This window comes from Rhinopithecus bieti, unplaced genomic scaffold (assembly GCF_001698545.2).
Source record: "Rhinopithecus bieti isolate Rb0 unplaced genomic scaffold, ASM169854v2 scaffold_29830, whole genome shotgun sequence".
NCBI classification, from domain to species: Eukaryota; Metazoa; Chordata; class Mammalia; order Primates; family Cercopithecidae; genus Rhinopithecus; species Rhinopithecus bieti.
The window spans coordinates 1,185,550-1,199,313 of NW_016813163.1; the positions used below are offsets into that span (position 1 = coordinate 1,185,550).

Sequence of the window (13,764 nt, forward strand, 5' to 3'; positions counted from 1 at the left end):
AATTCTCTCCTCATGCAAAAAACCCCCCTCCAAAACAACAACAAGAAAAACCTCAGTTAGTTGTTTTCTTAAGTCAAAGTAAGTCAAACAAACTAATAATAGTAATTTAATTAGCAAGCTGTAAATCAGGGAGGTATAGAAATTCAGCAGTTAAACTATTTCCTGCCTACAGTACTGCCGTTACTCAATTTATTAGAAGAATTAATAGGCATTGATGGTCAAAATAAGAATTTCAATATTGCAGCAAATGACAGAGGAGTGAAAGAGTTCCTAATGTTGTTACAACGTTAATGATCCTTTAAAAGGTAAAGGATTGTGTGCATATGTGTGGAAAGGAGTAGGAAATAAAAGCAGGAGGTTAAGACAGGTATTTAAAGGGAATGCTGGGATAGCTACATTAGAATATTTATTTAAAAAAAAACTGCTCTGAAGTCTGCCCAGTGTACCGAAAACATAAAAAACAAAACAAAAACAAAAAACAGAGCCGACATTAGTGCAAGTTTAATCTGACAATTTATTTGTGGGGAAAAAAGCTAGCTGGATGAGAAAAAGTGCAGTCCTTTCCTTGCAAACACAAAGAAACTCAACAGGAATTTTAAAGGTAGTAGGCCAGAAAATGTGACAGTAACTCTTATAATCCTTTTCAATTAAATAGACAAATGAAGTTGTAGACAAGTGTTAAAATACTATTCAGCCTGAATATTTATCAGTCTATATATCCTGTTGTTCAGTTGGTTTTTGATTAAAAAAACCCAACACGCTTTATAAGAGCTACCAGCACATTTAGAGTGATGAAAATAAATTAGTTCCTCTCCCCCTTAAAGATGCTGTTTAACCTCTAACGCATGAAAAGCTATATACTCTCTTGTACATATTAACGAGTATTTTTACATGAGTAATGCAGTTTTGGACTTATATATATATATATAGTATACAGAAAATATTTTAAAAGTCTGTTTGTATAACAGATTATTTTGGTACTAACAAAAAATTAAGATACAAAGAATTGGCTAGAAATGAAACCATAACTAAAACCAAGACACACAGGGCTTTCCTGCACTTCATTTCAGGAAAAAGAATTCCGAGTAATTCTTACTGTGTTAGAAGAATAAAGTACATTTGTCCCAGTATACATTATTGCATTCCCTTAAAGCAGGGACTTTGATATTACACTGTATTTGTGGTAAAGTACTAGGCACAAGAATATATATCATTTAGGCATTTTCAGTCTAATCAGTCTCTAAGGTTATCATTTAATTCTTGGCAATATATAATAACTGGTATGCATTTTGGTACCTAAGTCATGCATTGTGGAGAACAAGAAGCAATGCATTATAGTAACAGGGTTTATATCCAACAATTGCAGTGTTGAACAGATCTATGAACTTCACGATTTGTTTTGCTGTTGATCACTTGCAGCAGATCCTTAATTTGATCCTTTCGTATTCATGCTTTCTCTATCTGCAGTCCACAACATTTCTTCACCTACCTCATCATCATGTAGGTCTTTTGAAAGACCTAGCTAGTTTGATATTGAGTCCTTCATTGTAGTGAAGCTTCCTTTTCATTTCAAATTGTCTTTTTTTCTCATTCTTTGGCTGAGAGGTCCTCCTCTCCGCTGCTTGCTTGTTCCCTGAACCCAATACTTTGGTTCCAAGCCTTCAGCAGCAGCTAATTTCTTAGCTAAGGTATCTGGTACCATGGTTTCAGTGGTTTCTGTATCACTACATGCATCTTCATCATCACCCATTATACCATGGTAAGGAGTGCTTGGTTCATCTATTTTCATTAAACAATAGTCTTTGTCTGCTGGATGATATGTCGCCAGAATGTTCATTTCATCCGATTTCTGGCTTTTTTTACTCAGCTCTTTGTCGACACTTCCGCGGGGCTGTTCTGATGAGGCCACCATAGAGGAAATCCTGGATGTCTTGTTCTTCAGGATCCCCTTGATGGGCTGGTGCAAGGCTGCCATTGCCAGGCATGGGGGCTGTGGGCTTAGGGTCTGCGAAGAGAAGGGTTGGGCACTAGCAGAGACCTGCAAGCAGCTGTGGAGCCTGCTCAGGGCTAAAGTGGCCACACCTGCACCTGCTGTCTCAGAAACGGCTACCAGAGAGGTTGTCAGGACACAATGACCCTGATGCCAGAGCCAATGCTGAACTGTTGGTGGCTCCTCGCGTGCCCTTAGCTGCTGGCACTTGACCCTTAGCCACCTGCACTTGACCCGCGGCTCACAGGGAGACACTGGCCAACAGATTTTAAAGGGTATCATCCTCAGAAAAGATGAGTTAAGTTGTGCTGCAGTAATAAGTAGCCCCAAATCAGCAATTTGCCACACATTTTCTTTTGTTTGTTTTTTTAATTACACTTTATTTCTCTCATGGCCAGCAGGAGGTTTGTTGCAGTTACTTAGGTATTCAGGCTGCAGAGACTCTGACTTTATGTGGCTTTTATGATCTAGGTGCTGCAAAAAATGTTGCAGTTTGTTTGTTTGCTCTTAGAATTTCTGCCCAAAAGTGATACTTACTATTTCAACTCATGTTTCACCATGAAAGCAAGTTACACGTCCATGCCTAATTTCAAAGGGCAGGGAAAGTAGATCCTACCATGTGCTTAGAAAGAGAAGAAGCAGCAGCTGAATTTTTCTTCAGCTTAATTAAAATTCAGCTTAATTTAATTTTTAATCTTTAAATTTTTTATTTTGTAGAGATGGGGTTTTGCCATGTTGCCCAGGATGGTCTCGACCTCCAGAGTGCAAGTGATCTGCCAGCTTCGGTCTCTGAAAGTGCTGGTATTACAGGTGTGAGCTACCACACCTGACCTCTGAATTTTTCTAAACATCACAGATGACTACCACAAAGGGTAGTTTTTACTTTGGCTATGAATGAAGATCCACAAACAGGGCAGAATGCCTAAGCATAGAAATCCCTGGCAACTTGGTGTTCCCTTTCTGTTGACATACCTCCTTTCTTCCGGAAAAAAAATGACCCTGTTTGCATTTTGACATGCATGATGCATGATGACATCAAAGGTTGTTCTACTTATGCACATTGAGCATTAATTTTTTTAAACGGCTCCTTGATTACATATTGAGTAAAATTCTTTTTCTTTGAATGAGAAAGAAAAAGTGTTGGAAGAAGGCAGGAAAAGAGGCCAAGAGTAACACAAAACAGATGGAAATAATAGAAAAGCAATAACAAAATGGCTAATTTAGACTCAACCTTCTCAATCATTATTTTTTCTGTAACTTATATAAACACTCCAATTAACAGGCAAAGCCAAATCTTTGCTGTCTATAAGACAAAGCTGAGAAGAGCAGAAATCAGTGCAAAAGGAAACAAACGAATGACGAAGAAAATGAACGAAGTTGAATGTTGATTCAATGAAAACCTACCTTGGCTACCTTGGTGGGCCTAACTTCTGTTTTTGTCTTTTCAGTCTTAGGCTGTTGCTTACAGCTATTACTGGCTTCTCTGCTACTTAGTTGTCACTCACTGACCAGCTTCTCAGACTCTTCCTGTGGGCCATGAATCAAAAAATATTTTGAGAAGAAAAGCAATAGGCAGATAAATAGGTGCACCATACTTCCTTTCTCCTTCAAAATGTGGACACTCAAATCTTTGGAATACCTCAGATGCTCTCCAATTTCTTTAAAAGGATTTAAAATAAATTTGGAAGTATTCACAGTGGGAATAATGTCATTCTGCTGCAACCTACTCCATTACAGCCAGAAGAGAAAATGATCTGTAAATGATTATTGACTAGCACTGACTAAGGACCATGGATTTGGTCTTGTGAAAGCATTTTGCATCCTCTAAATATGGGTATGTCTACTGAGTTATTTATAATAGTATTAGTATTAGTAGTGGTGGTGGTGGTGGTGGTGGTGGTGGTAGTAGTAGTAGCAGTAGCATTTGCAATTTAACTTAATTTTGGATCTGTAATTCATTGCTTAAAATATTTAAGAAATTTAGCTTTACAACTATAGTTTTAAAAATACAGTCATTTTGTATACCAAAAAATGCCTTTCACATCCAGGCAATATAATCAAAGGAAGTAGAAACTGCCAAAACTCTCATAGTGAAAGCTTGAAATAGTTGCTATAATTAATTCATATTTCTATATCTCAGACAGTGACTACCTACCTATTAAAATGTCTGTCTGACTTTCAAGAAGAACTGGATGACTATCAGCAAAATATGATTCAAGTAAGACAAAAATTAAGCTATACATTTAATCATAGGAAACTTAACATTTTTGAAGTGTTTCGAAGTTAGGCTCGTAATCCTAAAGCTGCTAAATATATCAAAAACCAAACAAGCATGAATTTTGAAAGGCGGTGTGTCACCACAATGTTAAAAATCTTTTAGAATAATTGTTTGTCTCTGTAAGTAAAAAAATTTTAGCAAAAGGAAAGAATGATAAATTACTATGTGAAACGTATGCTGTTGTTGGTTAGTTAATGAAAAAAAAGCAGCCTACAAGAAACAAAAAAGTGCACATTTTTTTTCTTCAGAAGCCTGCTGTTAAATTGAAAAATGCAGCTTCTGTTTGATGGTGTCATCAAATCGAGGAAACAGCATGTTTCTGTATTAGAGTAAGGAAGTACAGGTTTTTCTCATAGCTTTGATTTTCCAGCATTTTATCTGCAATCATTTTATTCTTAACTCACATACAATTGTTTGGTCTGTCAGTTGGTTGGTTGGAGGGGCTCTGTGGCCCCCATCCCAACTCCCTTCTGTGTGCCTTAGCAAGTGATATATGAAAAGGGCTTTTTGGGAGTTAATAGCTGACGCTTCTCTTGATTTGCTTCTTTTGCTGATGTTGTGACCAAATCTTTCAGACATTTGTTTTTGTGCTTTTAAATGCAAATTCCAGTCTGTGGGAGAGAACACATTTTGAAAAATTTTGCCCCTTGCTTTGTGATTTGCATATTAGAATGACTCATGGTCTGCGTTTCGGATGATTGCCGACCATGATATGCTCTGAACAGTTTCTAATTAAAATGGATGACCTTTACTTCTGGAGTTTTGCTGGGGCTTTCAATATATCCAATTAACTTTTATCTTTGAAGCCAAAATTACAATAAGCAGAACAGTACTCCGGATACTATGTCTGGGCTGTTTGAAAATATTTAGAGATTATTTAGGAAGATATAATTTGCTTGGTCATGATCTTTCTAGATTTGGCAGAACTTAGAACTTTGTGACAATTTTCAGATTACATGCATTCTCTTGAAGTCGTTTTGAGTAGAGATACTTTTCAGGAGTATATTATGGGTCATTAATTAAACTCCATCAACGAATGTCAGCCTTGAAATCATATTAAAAGTTGATCATTTTTAGGTTGAAATTGTAGCCATTTTTGATTGAAGTTATAGGTTGAGACTATAGTCTAAGGTCACACTGAATACTCGTCTACATAAACACTTCATCACCTCCTTTGGGAGAGCAGACCATCACCCTATCCCTCTCTCATGCATTTTATCATTTTATTTATATGAATATCTAGAAATAGTCACAGGCACATGGCCAAGAAAGTGAGATCTCTAGAACATCAATACGAACATTTCCAACAAAGGAAAAGTCATTCTCATCCTCTCCAAGTGTGTGACTGACTAGAGAGTGTACTGGAAGGTAGACGATAACCAGAAAACTGTTGCAGACTGGGCCTTAGGCACCTCTTTGATGCCACTTCTGCTCTTCTCAGACTCAGGTGTTTGGACACTTGTTCCTGGCTCATTCACTACTAATTGTTCCTAGGGAGCCATATAATTCAAAAGAGGTTTTAGAGAAAACACAGATGCTTTTAATAACTACAGTGTAACCACAGACCTAAACTGGGACTCTGTAAAGCAAAACCTGTGTCCATCCAAATCTGAGCAACTAACATCCTGCAGCCACCATATAATAGAGACTTCTGTTTGCCCACGTGTAACTGTTATTGGTGCTTCTCTGTTGACCCTGAAGTTTAGTAAGAATAGCAGTCTCAGCTTGGTGCTGTCTTGGTCCGTCAGCGCTGCTATCACAAAATACCTGAGACTGGGTAATCTTTGAAGAACAGAAATTTATTTCTCATAGGTCTAGAGGCTGGAAGTCCAAAATCAAGATAATGGCAGGTTTCGTGTCCGGTAAGAGTCTTGTCTCTGCTTCCAAGATGGTGCCTTGAATGCTGAATCCTCACATGGTGAAAGGTGAAAGGGCAAAAAGGCCTAAATAGTTCCCTCCAGTTTCTTAATAAAAGCAGAAGAAGTCCATTATTGTGGGTGGGGCCCTTGTGGTTGAATCACTTCCCAGAGGCCACACCTTTTAATATTGTTTCATTGGGGGTTAAGTGTCAACATGAATTTTGGACGGAACACAAACATACCATAGCAGTGCCCATGCATGTGCAACTTGGAAGGTGAGAAAGTTAACCCCTTTTTGGAGCAAGCCTTTCAGCAATGGGAGTCCGTGGGTATTTTTGTTTCTTTTATGAACCGACTATAATAAAAGCTTCAGAAAGGGCCTCTCAAAAGACAGTAACAAAATATGAACAGTCAGACTTGCTTGATGTGAAGTGGTAGCCAGCCAGGAAAGCACTCTTGCATTGTCTCTTCCCATTCCTTTTCTTTCTCAAACTCATGGTGCATGAGATCACACTGCTTAATAAAGCAAAACCACATAGGCTTATGCCTCAGGCTCTGCTCTTTGAGTAACCAGCCTAAGAATATTGAAAACAGTTACATCTATAAAAACAAATTCGGCACTGTTTTAGATAAATACATTGAGTCCATTTCAGTTGGTGCCTTAGGAAAATAGCTACCAGCTCTTGGCAACAGGCAGCTGTAAAATTCAGAGGTCAAGGGCATAAGAAAATATAACGTACATATAACAACTAAGGCTCTCAACAACAGAACTCAGTAGCAGCAGACTTGGAAAAGTTCTAACAAAAGTAAAATCTGAGAAAGGGTTTGCTCACCTTGAGGGAAAAACTGGGAAAAAAGAGACATATGAAAATGATGTAACACAGTAAAGCAAATCAAAAGAAGTGGCCCAAATGTAGAACTGCATAGAAATAAAATTTTGCAGGAAGCAGTTGCATGAGGAGGCTGAGGAGCAGAGAATGAATGTGTGCTTTGTGGAAAGCAACACATTTGGAATCTTACACTGGCTTCACTCCTCCTACAAAAATCTCTTGCAGATAGCTGGCTCAAAAACACCCAGTCATATGAATGATATTTTAGAAAAGGGACTAGAACCTTTTATATACAATATCTATACAAAGATGCTACCAGAAGGGGAAGAAAAGACCAGCAAAGAACACCCGAAGAAGAAGAGAATTCCCCAGAAAATTATTGATATGCGGGAGACCAAAATTACAAAAAATACAATTTTCATTAATTTTAAAGAAATGCCATTTAAAAAGTATACAATGAAGAAGTGGAACGTGGAGAAGAGATATAAGAAAGCAAGACAATATTAAGCACAACCTAACAGAACTCAGAATAGAAATAAAAACAGCAAACCATCACCAAATCCATACTAAAGGAAATAAATTAAGTAACAGGAATTAGAAACACCCCCACCAAAAAAATAAATAAATAAATAAAAAAGAAAGTGTTAAAAAATATCACAGCAACAAAGAGGGAGAAAAAACTAGCCCAAATAACTTTTTATATTTTATTTTTTAAACGACGCATAATATTTGTACATATTTATAGAGTACATGTGATACTTTGTTACCTGCATAGACTATGTCATGATCATGTCAGGGCATTTAAGATATCCGTCACCTCCAGTATTTGTTATTTCTATGTGTTGGGAGCACTTCAAGCCCTCTCTTGTAGCTATTTGGAACAACATGTTTTTGTTAACTATAGTCAATCTACTCCACTCTTGAACACTAAAGCTTCTTCCTTCCATCTAATTGTATGTTTCTACCAGCCTCTCTCTATCCCTCCCCCTGCCACCCACACATCCTTCCCAGCCTCTGGTAAGTGTCATTCTACTCTCTATTTTCATGGGATCAACATTTTTAGCTCCCACATGTGAGTGAGAATATGTGATATTTGTCTTTTTGTGGCTGGCTTATTTCGTTTAACACAATGACCTCCAGTTCCATCCGTGTTGCTGCAAATGACATGATTTCATTCTTTTTAATGGCTGAATAGTATTCCATTGTGTATACATACTACTTTTTATTATCCGTTCATCTGTTGATGGATAGTTAGGTTAATTCCATATCTTTGCTATTGTGAAGAGTGCTTCAATAAATATGTGAGTACAGGTATCTCTTTTATACACGGATCTCCTTTCCTTTGGATAAATACCCAGTAGCAAGATTACTGAATCATACGGTAATTCTATTTTTAGTTTTTTTGAAAAACCTCCATACTGTTTTCCATAGTGGTTGTACTAATTTACATTTCCACCAGTAAGAATTCTCTTTTCTTTACATCACCAGCATTTGTTATTTCTTGTCATTTTCATAATAGCCATTCTAACTGGGGTAAGAGGACATCTCCTTGTGGTTTTGATTTGCATTTCCCTGATGATTAGTAATGTTGAGCATTTTTTAGATACCTATTGGCAATTTGTATGTCTTTTGAGAAATGTCTGTTGATGTCCTTTACCCACTTTGTAACCAGTTGCACGTAATCAGATTATTATTATTTTTTCCTGCTGAGCTTTTTGAGGTCTTTATTAGTCCGTTTTCTTACTGCTATGAAGAAATATCCATGACTGGGTAATTTATAAAGCAAAAGAGATTTAATGGACTCACAGTTTCACATGGCTGGGGAGGCCTCACATTAGTGGTGGAAGGTGAAGGAGGAGCAAAAGCATGTCTTATATGGCAGCAAGCAAGAGAGCTTGTGCAGGGGAAGTGCTCTTTATAAAACCATATGACTCCTAAGACTTATTCACTATCAAGAGAACAGCATGAGAAAAACCTGCCCCCATGATTCAGTTACATCTCACCAGGTCCCTCCCATGACATGTGGGGATTATGAGAGCTACAATTCAAGATGAGATTTGGGTGGGGACACAGCCCAACCACATCAAGTTCCTTGTATATTCTCCATATTGGTTCCTTGTTGGATTAATAGTTTATGAATTTTCTCCCATTTGGCAGGTCATTTCTTCACTCTGTCGATTCTTTCCTTTGCTACGAAGAAGCTTTTTAGTTCACTATAGCCTCATTTATCTATTTTTGTTTTTGTTGACTGTACTTTTAAGGTTATAGAGCTAAAATATTTGCCTAGACCAATGCCCTGAAGTATTCCCCCTAAGTTTTCTTCTAGTGGTTTTAAAGTTTCAGGTCTTGCATTTAAAGTCTTTAATCCATTATAAGTTGATTTGTGTACAATGTGAGAAATAGCAGTCAAATTTCATTCTTCTGCATATGGCTTTTCCAATTTTCCCAGAACCATTTATGGAAGAGGATATCCTTTCCCCAACATATGTTCTTGACACCTTTGTCCAAACTCAGTGGGCTATAAATATGTAGATTTATTTCTGGGTTCTCTATTTGGTTCCATTGATCTATGTGCCTGTTTTTATACCAATGGCATGATGTTTTAGTTATATATATATTATATATGCATATATTATATATCTAAAAAATATTTATTCTAATATATAATAGATTATATCTATATAGTGTATCGTGGCTGGTTTTAGTATCAGGGTAATTGATCATCACAGAAATGAGTAAGGGAGAATTCAATGAATTCACACATTGAGAAATCAAGGTATAAATTAAGGAGTAAAACCAAAAAATTCTTCAAACAAATAAAATCAAAATACACTAAAACCAATGAGATACAGTAAAAGCAGTTCTCAGAGTTGCGTCAGTTTTTTGGAGTAGTTTAAAGAAAATTGGTTTTAGTTCTTCTGTTTATGTTTGGTAGAATTTGGCATTAATGCTTACAGTGCTGGACTTTTCTTTTGGGGGAGACTTTTTTCTTTAAATTACTGATTTAATTTTGTTACTTATTATTGGTCTGTTTAGGTCTTCTGTCTCTTCCTGATTCAATAGGTAGGTTGTGTGTGTCCAGGAATTTATCTATTTTCTCTAGGCTTTCCAGTTTGTTAGTGTGTAGTTGTTCATAATAGTCCCTGATGAGCTCTTGTATTTCTGTGATATCAATTCTACTGTCACTTTTTTGTTTCTGATTTTATTTATTTGAGTTTTCTCTCTTTTTCTTGGTTAGTGTGGCTTTCAGTTTGTTGATTTTGGTTACTTTTCAGAAAACCAACTTTTGTTTTGTTGATCCTTTGTATTTTTTAAATCTTCATTTTGTTTGGTTCTCCTTCCATCTTTATTATTTCTTTCCTTCTACAAATTTTAAGTTTGATTTCTTCTTGCTTTTCTAGCTCCTTTAGGTGCACTCTTAGGTTATTTATTAGAACTTTCTGCTTTTTATTGTATGTGAAACTATCCTCTTAGAACTACTCTTGCTATTTATCTCACAGGTTTTTATATGGTGTATTTTAATTTTCATTTTTTTGAAGAAAGTTTTGGATTTCCTCCTTAATTTTTATCTTGACTCAGCAGTCATTCAGGAGCATAATGTTTAATTTTCATGTATTTGTACAGTTTAAAAACTTCTTCTTGTTATTGATTTTTAGGCTTATTCCATTGTGATGTAAGAAAATACTTAATATATTTTAGATTTAAAAAAATTTGTTGAAATTAATTTTGTGACATAATATATAGTCTATCCTGGAGAATGTTCCATGTGCTGATGAGAAGAATGTGTGTTCTGTAGCTGTTGGATGAAATGTTCTACAAATGTCTGTCAGGTCTACTAGATTTAAAGTGAAATTTTAATGCAATTGTTTTTTGTTAATTTTCTGTCTAGATGATTTCTCTAATACTGAGAATGGGGTGTTAAAATCCTTAACTATTATTGTATTAGACTGTATCTCCCCCTTTAGATATAACATTTGCTTTGTATATCTGGTGCTCTGGTGTTGAGTACATATATGTTTACAATTGTCATATCCTCTTGCCAAACTTATCCCTTTATCTTTATATAATAGCTTTCTTTGTTTCTTTTTATTGTTTTCAATTTAAGTCTGTTTTATCCGATGTAACCATAGCTACTTCTGCTTGTTTTTGGTTTCCATTGTTGTAGAATACATTTTTCCTTCTTTTCACTTTCAGTCTATATGTGTCTCTACATGTGAGATGAGTTTCTTGTGGACAGCATATAGTTGAGTCATGTCTTTTTTATCCACCAGCCAATCTATATGTTTTAGGTGAAAAGTTTAATTTATTTATATTCAAGGTTATTGTTGACATACGAGGGCTTATTTCTGTCATTTTATTAATTGGTTTCTTGTTGTTTTATGTATCGTTTGTTTCTTTCTTATTGTTCATCATTGCAGTTTGGCAGTTTTCTGTGGTGGCAACATTTTTCTTTCTTTCTTTTCCTCATTTGTGCATTTGCTCTATCAGGTTTTTGTTTTATTTTGTTTATTTGTTTGTTTTTTACTTTTGTGTGTTTTCATGATGATAGAGTCCATTCATTTCCAGATGTAGGACTCCCTTAATCATGTACTGTAGGTCCTGTCTAGTGGTAATGAATTTCCTCAGCTTTTTTTTTTTGTCTAGGGAATATATTTATAAAAGACAACTTTACTGAGTATAGTATCTTTGGCTAATAGTTTTCTTTTTCTTTCAGCACTTAGAATATCCCCTCTCATTCTCTCCTGGTCTGGTTTGTGCTGAGAAATATTCTGCTATTCTGATAGAGGTTCCCTGACAAGTGACTAGACATTTTTCTTTTGCTGTTTTAAAGTTCTCTTTTTGTCATTCACTTTTGAGAATTTGACTATAATGTGCCATGGAGAATATCTTTTTATCTATTTTGGAATCTCTTAGCTGCCTATATCTGTTTACATATCTTGTCAGACTTGCGAAGTTTTCAGCTATTATTTTGTGAAACAGGTTTTCTCTTTATTTTGTTTTCTTTTTGCCTTTTGAGACACCCAAAATTTGAATATTGAGTTGCTTTACTGTGTCCCATATTTCACGTAGGCTTGATTTTTTTTCTGACTGGGTTATTTTAAAAGACCTGTATTTAGGTTCTGAAATGATTTATTCTGTTTGAGCTAGTCTATTGTTGATGCTTTTGAATGTATTTCATATTTCATTCAGTTAGTTCTTTAGTTCCCAAATTTCCATTTGGTTCTTTTTTTACAACGTTTGGTTCTTTTTTTACATTATCTATTTCTTTGGTAAATTTTTCATTTATATACTAAATTGTTTTTCTGATTTCTTTGTATTGCTTTTCTGAGTTGTCTTGTATCTCACTGAGCTTATATAATATCACGACTCTGAATTCTTTTTCCAAGATTTGATAAATCTACTTCTCATTGAAACCTACTGCTGGATAATTATTGTATTCCTTTGGAGGTGTCCCATTTCCTTGCTTTTTCATGTTTCTTGTGTCCTTATGTTGATATCTGCATATCTGGTATAACAATCTCTTCTTCCAGTTTTTTGAATTTGTTTTTGTAGGAGAGGACTTTTTCCTAAATATGTATCTATGGTGTTGATAGGGTAGGGCACTTTGGCTTGATTCCAGATATGTGCAGTAGTGTCATCTACATATGATTTTTTTGGCTGTAAACAGCATCCACGATGTCTGTGATTTCCTTGGTGTCTTGTTGGTACTGAGGAAATTCTTGGTAGAGGCTATGGTGAAGTTTTGCTGGTACTGGAACATCAAGGTGGTCTAGACCTCAGGCCCCATTCGTAGCCCAAACCTGCCTGTCTTTTGGCCCAAGGGTAGTGTATACTGGAATTGGTGTTAGCAGGTTCAAGTGGGCCAATTATTGGGCTTTCTCAGGTTCCAGAAGTTGTAGTGGTAGGCTGGGCAGATGGGCAGGTCCTCAAGCCCCTGGGCAGTGAACATGATGTGGCCAAGGCTGAGGGTGGGGTGGGGCAGGGAACAATCCCGTGGCTCCAAAGTGGTTTGTCCTGGTTTTGGCATTGGTTATGATGGGCTGTGCTGGCCAGTATGAAGGCCCACAAGTGGCATGTGTGGGTTAATGCCAGCTGGTGTGTTAGTGGCAGGTTGGGTGGGCCTATCCTCATGACCCTGGGAAGAGTGTTTAGCACCAGTGGTGGTGGATGGTACAGGGTGATCCCCAGGATCTCAGATGATATGCTTGGGTGCTGTAGAGGAAGGGTGAGTCGAGCTGGTCTGATCAGGCCTGTCCTGAAAACCCTCATTGATTCATGTGGGACTGGCTGTGGTAGGCAGAGGCAGGGTGATCCCCAGGTCCCTGTCAAATGCTTAAATGAGAGCAATAGCATCTGCACTGTGGCCTTGCTGGAGAGGAGAGTGGAGCTGCTTTCAGTGGCAGCAGCTGTAAACAGGCAGCTAGCAGGACACATACTTTGACCCCAGTTAGTGGCTACAAGCATAGTAGCCTTTCCTCGGGGCACTTATAAATGTGATGTGGCCCTGCCAAAGAGGGCTCTGGGGTCATTGTCAGTGACTTTTGCTTTAGACCTTGTGGTCGCAACCAGCAGCAACACCCAGCTGCACTTGGGAGCTGTCACTGGAGCACCAGGGATGTGGAGATGCAGGAGCTTATAGGCCCTAGAGCAGGATGTAGTCTGGCAGGGGCTGAGCTTTCAAAATGGCGCCTTGCTGTAGCTGCCCAGGCCTCAGGGTGTGTAGGACCCAGAGGGAGCTCTGTCTCAGCAGCAACGCCATTGTGCAGTCTCCAGGCAGTCCCGTGTGTAAATCTCGGGCCTCACCTG

At 37.2% G+C, this 13,764-nt stretch overlaps 1 pseudogene; it reads right to left on the reverse strand.

Annotated features, from left to right (window-relative positions):
- Positions 1-1,378: 1,378 nt before the first annotated feature.
- On the reverse strand, positions 1,379-2,029 carry LOC108512460 (protein phosphatase inhibitor 2-like; annotated as a pseudogene).
- Positions 2,030-13,764: the final 11,735 nt, after the last annotated feature.